Source organism: Oratosquilla oratoria, chromosome 10 (assembly GCF_046742065.1).
Source record: "Oratosquilla oratoria isolate Oo_2021 chromosome 10, ASM4674206v1, whole genome shotgun sequence".
In the NCBI taxonomy this organism is placed as follows: Eukaryota; Metazoa; Arthropoda; class Malacostraca; order Stomatopoda; family Squillidae; genus Oratosquilla; species Oratosquilla oratoria.
In genome coordinates, this window is record NC_134786.1 from 7,283,470 (window position 1) to 7,290,969 (window position 7,500).

The following is a 7,500-nucleotide window of genomic DNA, read 5'->3' on the forward strand; positions in this document are numbered from 1 at the left end:
ATTTTTCTTTTACTCCCGAGCCTCAGGACCTTCTGCAGCTGATCCAAGGTTCTCCCTTCAACCCGAAGTAGGCGATGGTGAAGGCGCTCCAAATGCTGTAGGAGGAAAAGAACAAATTCTTCCCCGGGACCTGGTCCTTGATTTTCTTGAAGAGGTCGAAACTGAAACTGGAGGTCTTCCTGGTGTTTTCTAATCTGTCAAAGTTGTCGGGTGGGCATGTCCTTGACGGGGAACCTGAAGACGACCCTATGAAGAGGACGACCAGAGGGAGGAGGGTGAGAGCCAAGTTCTTCATGACTCGCTTGTTTTCTGAAAATGAAAGGAAGAATCAAAACAATAACGATTAATGATTTTTGGTTTCCACTGTTTTCGCCCCATTGCAGATTTTTTTTTTTTTTTTTTTTTTTTTTAAGTTCACTCCTTCCCTTGATCTCCGCTCTACAGCAGTAGGATGTTTCTTCATAGGTCAGCGACATAGATTTCATATTTAGTCACTTTTCTACAGAACAAGTTTTGTGCGGCTCATGTAAAAACATTTCCACCAACTACAAAGCCTGTGGGATGAATAAAAATGAGGCGCCAGGTGCTGTCACGATGGCTTTCCAGGGATCTAACACAGGTTATGAGTCATTATCCTTCAGATTAAAACAAAAAGGATGTATTCTACAAATATGTTTCTTACACTTCCTCCACGAGCCCGGAAGATTAAATTCTTCGTGAGAATTTCACAGCACGATCAGCCAAGTGACATCCTTTGTCTGGCAGCGTGTATACACGGTTGTTGTCAAAGTTGCGGTACTTTAAGATCACTTAGACTTATTAAACGTTTACGATGATATATAATCATGAAGTGATGATTTCATATAGGTCTAAATATACCCTCCATTTTTCGTTTTCAGAAGTTTAGCCGTTACCAGTTATGGGAGGTGGCTAGGCACGAAAGTCTTTGTCAAGGCTCGGAGGATTCTACTATGAGTCCTGCCCAGGACTGATAAATAAAATCAGCATTTCTCACTGCAAATCAGCATTCCAACTCGTGTGCACAAAGAGCTGTTTGTGTATTTGTTTGCGTGTGGAGTGGGGGGGGGGTGACTACCAGATTTGGACCATCTGCCGCTGAGTTCTTGCCTCCAGTTGCTGGTTGTCATGTCCGGTCGGTCATCGGGTTTCTCGTCATGCTTTAACACTAACCTTAGTCCTTCTGCCTACATCAGCGGGCTTCTGCACTCCACTGCGTTCATTATAGTGTACATTGCGTCATGAACTGCACATAACTGCGGGTCAGTACTTCTTATATCACGATTTTGAGCAAGAATTGACAGGCTGTCATGTTCTTTTCTCTGAAATCTTCGTTCCGGCTTTCAACCGGTTCTTGTCGTTCTCCAGAATTAAGGAAAAGGTGAGTACAGATTTCGTAAACAAAATGTCTCTTAAACTGTTTGAGTGGAATACATCCCAAGCATAGAGACACGAAGACAAGGACTTTTTTTTTTTTTTTTTTTTTTAAGTGGTGTTTGTTTTGGATTTCAGAAATTCGCATTTTTGGGGGCATTACTCCATCCGTATGCTTAATTTATCAGTTTATCAAAATTTATAATGGTTTACGAGTGATATAAAATATTTTACTCGAAACAGAACAATATTTCAACTGCATATTAGAAACAAATAAGCTTTCTATCATCCCCCCCAAAAAAAAAGTCTGAAGATCCCAGCAGAAAATTTTCTTTAAAAAAAGAAAATGAGTTAAGAAATCGTAGAGGAAATCAGTAACTGGTTTGAACTGGTTTGAACGGCTAGTGTCAAGCTGGAATTCCCTTACAGAATGCGGGCGGAGTGTTACGAAGGTCAGTGGATGAGGGGTGTGTTGTTTTCTTCCGCCTCTTGCACGGCAGCATTTTACCATCCCGCATCCCCCTCCCCGTTTTCGATCACTGGTTAAGGGTCTGCGACTGTATTGCGAAAGGTACTGTGAGCACCTCATCGAAAAGATCTTGCCTCCACATTCCAAAAAACGGGGAAAAAATAGTGCAATAATTAAACATTCGCAATAAACATAACTGATAGAAAGAATCAAGACCTTAGGATCATCAATCAACGAGTGGGTCATATTGAGGACGTTTTTTGCTCCCTTCCAAACAGGGTACACCAGAGCTAATTGAAATGACTCTATTAACATTTAAAAAAAGGGGCCTCGTGTGTGGCGTGTTGTGCAGAGTAATAATGAACGGGTGATATGCATTTGAGAAAAGACTGGACTAGTCTCCGTATTATCTACATACATATACCAAAGGCTCCTTCCCTCTTACAAGGGAGGTAGCCAAAAAAACAAAGGCATAAAAACCACTCCCATCTTCATCACGAAAAGGTATTGCACAACAGAGTTAATGCACAACAGAGGTCTCAAGGATTCCGATACACCTTGCCATTGTCTCTATTCTTCCCGGAGTAAGAAGAAGAAGGCACCATAGCCGCCTCAGTATTCTCGTTTCCAGAGGGGATCAACAACAAGGATATACTGGAAGGGGCTCGGGTTCCAAATAGCGACTGTCATAACAGCGACTGTCATAACAGCGACTTCACAATCGCGATTCTTTCAAAACAGCGACCATCACAACAGCGACCACATAATAGCGATTGTATTATAAGAGCGACTGTCATAACAGCGACATTATCGCATCAACTGCATGTAAAAATCTGTCATCAAGTGATCAAGCAACGTTTATTTCTAAATTGTGAGCGAGGGCTCGAAGAAATTCCAGAAGATCATACTGATCTCGATTTTGCTGCACAGCAGTGATTCGTGCGTTCATTGTCACGTATTTTTTCATTCGCTGAGTCAGAAAAATAATAAAAGAATTAAAAAACCGACGTAGGACGTTTCGGCCAGTCCTCCAAATGCTGCTATTATTATTTACTTAGTATTGAAAGGAAATATATTATTAATATATATCATTTCAAGTGACAATATTTTTTGCACATACTGTGTGAAAACGAAATTGAGTTGGGGTGCTCAAAAACTAATTCTGGCGTTAGTTTATCTTGATGTTAAAAGTTGGAAGGTGACGCTGCGTCGACAGTTAGGCGAGATCCGTGAAATGGGAAAAACCGGGATGATGTTTCGAGATCTTGGGAGGGTACCCTCTCTTGACGTCACGTGATCATAAGCCTGGGATGGATGACCATCCGTGTTTAGTCTCAGTTACGTCATGACCTAGTACGGCAATTCTCATTCAGGGGGCAAACTTACTCCAGTGGTAGTAAAAAATTACATGGTAGGGAGTAGATATATCATATCTCAATATATAGTGTCAATTCTACAATACGCTATACCTGACTAGCTGCATGTTACACTGAGGGGTTAAACATATATTTCATTTCTTTATCAGAAATCGCTATAAATATTTTCATTAGTAACCAGACAACGAACAACAAAGAACCAGGAAGCCGAGAGACGGGTATGTATCATACAGTATTTTCTATGTAGTCTCCCGCGTCCCCATTACTGGCAAAATCTCTGTATCGCGTAAGATACTGTGAGAACTTCACTGAGAGTCCACAGTTTCCTGGATTTCGTAGGAGGAAAACTGAAGAGTTTCGGGAAGAAAGACGTCAGAGTAATGACGAGAAAGTCAGGATGGGAAAAAAGGAGAAGTCGGATCTTCCCGTACCGTGACGTCACGGAATCACGAAGCTGGGATAGGTGACTAATATTGTTTGGTGTCAGTTATTCAATGACCAACAGCAGGGCATCTCGACTAGGGATGAATTCACCTTCCTGCAAGGGTAAAGAATACATATGCATGGTAAGGAGTAAATATATCGCAACTGAAAATTTGATATTGATTCTGCAATACACTGTGGTAACTAGTTACATGCCATGTGAATGAGTTGACGATACATATTCTTTCTTGATCTTGGTTTATTTTGCGTAGAACCTGAATGTTAAAGGTGCCTTTCTAATGCCTTGTTTTTCTGTGCGTTTGTTTTGTCCACGTATGCTCTTGTTTGGGAGTATCAGAGGAAATGGTTGAATGTTGAGGGGACACGTGACAGGTAGTGCTGAAAATCGCTGACCTAGAAGTCGTCCATGACAAGGCTCCTGCACACATCTGCAGTGGTCAACGAATGGAAAAGACTTAGCAACCATATAGTGAACGCTGAAACTATCAGTTGTTTTAAGAAATGGTTAGACAACTTTATGGATGGGGATGACAGGTGGTGATGGATATGGAGCTTCCTAGTGTAGGCCTTATGGTCTCTTGCAGTCTCCTTCATTCTTATATTATTATGTTCTCCTAATGGCACGTGGAAGTAGTGCCTCAATGTATATCGCATCCTATTTAATGGTCACTTACTTTAGAAAAACAAACACCAAAGACCTTGATCTATCGCCTTCTTTCACTAAAAGTTCAACCAAAAACCCTTTACAGAAAATCACGTAGTGATTCTACACGTAGACCATGCAATGCTTTCACACACCTTGTCCATGCAGCTCACCTCAAGTGACTTCAAACAAATCACGCAACACATGGGCAAAGAAATTTACTTGCAATAATACATCTAAGTAACGAGATAACACAACTAGTTAGTTATCTCAGAGGTCATTTAATTCCTAATTATTCTATGTGATGTGTTATACTAAACAGGTAGGCTGCTTGAATGCAACAATCTGTCTAGAAGGAATATCAGGGTCTTAAAACGCAGCATAAGGTTCTAATTGAGATAAACTCAAATATGTCTAATGCTACCAAATAAACAAATAATATTTTCCTTCTGTTTCACGCATAATTTTTATTTTTCTTGCCACGCTCAATAGCTTGAGGTTGTGCTTGAGTCTGTGCTTGAAGTTTTTGTTATAAATCTGTTCAAACTGGTTTGATGTTCACTGAAATGAACGTGACGGTGTGGTTCAGACGTAAGCTTAAAGTTTGATATGAAATACATGAAACTTGTTCACATAACTTTAAGCTCATTTCGCTGAATGTAAGAGATCAACATTTGCATTAAATCTAACATTAGGACACTATTATCTAAAAATATATACATTCAACAAACTCGCTCATTCGTGGAATAATTCAATGAACATGAGTAAACATAATTACATTTTTTCATAACTGGTGCAAAACTAAAAATGGTGGTACGCTAGGCATTTCTCGCTAGCATGCTACTTGCTTTTGCTACTTTGAGTAGAAACGACGTCGGTTTCGATCTTTTGTTTTTCATATTTCCAAATGCCAAATTACTCTTGCGTCATATTGTGAGAAGCTGAATGACGAACTAAGAGAAGTTAAACCTAGAATACGAATGTTAAGGGCCATTTACACGGTCAAACTGTTTTCCAAACCCGGTTTGTCAGACAAGTGTTTGAAGTGATGTTTGACCATGTTAATGGGGCATTTGGTCGTCAAACACGTTTGTCGAACGTGTTTGACAACCAAATATCTTATTCACACGGTCAAACATCACTTCCAACACTTGTTTGACAAACCGGGTTTGGCCGTCTAAATGCCCCTTTAGACACATTGTTGAGATGTTCTTATGGAAGCCTAAAATAGTGTAACCGATGTCATTCCTACTCAAATGAAATAGCTAAAGCAAGTAGCAAGCTAACCTAGCGTGCCGCCACCATAAGTTATTCCTTCTGATACCGAATGATTAGTTCGCCGTGCACCCAACAGGTGTCACTAGTTGAGCTTACATCGAGTTTATTTCTAACGGCGTTGTCTGTAATGTGTTTGATTTCTGTATTATTTCATGTATGCTTCCAAAGGGTTTTCCTCCTTACAAGGGAGGTGGCCAAAAAACAAAGGCATAAACCACTCCCACCCATTCCATCTCTATCACACTCCACTCCCCTCCACCCTCTTCCCTCCCTCTTATCTTGGGACCTCCTGGATGACGAGTCATCCCTGCATCTCGCCCACTGCCCCGGGTCATAAGCAGTGTCGCAAGACACACCACATCCACAGCAAGGCCGCTTCATTAAATCGGCGAGCCCCGTTGTGTTGGGTTTATCCGGCTGGTTGGCCAGAGACGACACAAGGACGGAAAGGAGAAACAGAAGGAGGAGGAAATGGAACAAAAACATACACACACACATACATACATACATACATACATCATACATACATACATACATACATACATACATACATACATACATACATACATACATACATACATACATACATACATACATACATACATACATACATACATACATACATACATACATACATACATACATACATACATACATAAATACATACATACATACATACATACACAACATACATACATAAAACACACACACACACATACATACATACTTACATACATACATACATACATACATACATACATACATACATACATACATACATACATACATACATACATACATACATACATGCATGCAGGCATATATACACACAAACATACAGGCATACATACATACACACATACATACATACATACATACATACATACATACATACATACATACATACATACAGTACACATTTATATGACACAACTCTGAAATCGTGAACTCTTTACTGGGTAGACCAATGATATCAATAGTTCATGTTGCTAATCAGGGGTTAAACTGTTTAACAAACATCTGATACTTTATATAGTTTCGTGGCTCAGTCTTGTACCAGTTGTAATCTGCCATCAATAACCTGAACCCATTGGAAATTTTACTCAACTTACATAGGTCTTAATGAAAATCGGGTACCACACGTAGACAGCATATTCAAAATTTAGGTGGGCTATATCAGAGCTACATGAATTATATATCTTGTTGTGTTTATACGAAAAATACATCTTTGACTATGGTAATGTGAGATGCTAAGGAAATAACTGTGATGAAGGAAGGAAATGATAAAACTATAACAAAATAACATGTACAAGTAGCACTTGAAAGGTGAAAACTGAAAGGCACCTTGATTTGATGGATGTCATATGAAATATCTGAGAGAGGGTGGAACAATACTATTGGGAGTGGCTGGTGAGAATGTTCAATATTTGCCTAAGTGATGGAAATGTCCCGGTTATTTGAAGGAGTGCAAAGACAAAAAAGGGGCGACAAGTGAATCTAATAGTTTCAAAGAGATCATTCCGCTGAGTGTGATTATCAAAGTATATAGGCACGAGTTATGTATAACAATTAAAAGAACAGCAAGAGCGATTGGAAAAGAGTAGCAAGTGTTCAGAAGAATTAGAGTAGACAAAGTCTAATTGTTAAGATATGTGTGTGAAAAGTATCTACTAAATTATAAGGGTGCTTTTTGGGACTTGATGTACTTGCAGAAGGCGTATGGTAGAGTTGATAGAAAACGTTTATGGAGCGTGTTAGAAATATATGAAATAGAGGAAAGCTCCTGAAGGCGTCCATAAAAATTCCATGAGTAGTACATGTGTGACGGTCGAGGAGAGAGTAAAAAGTCTGGGGGAAATAAGGAACTGTGTCTTTCTTCTTCTTCTTCTTCTTCTTCT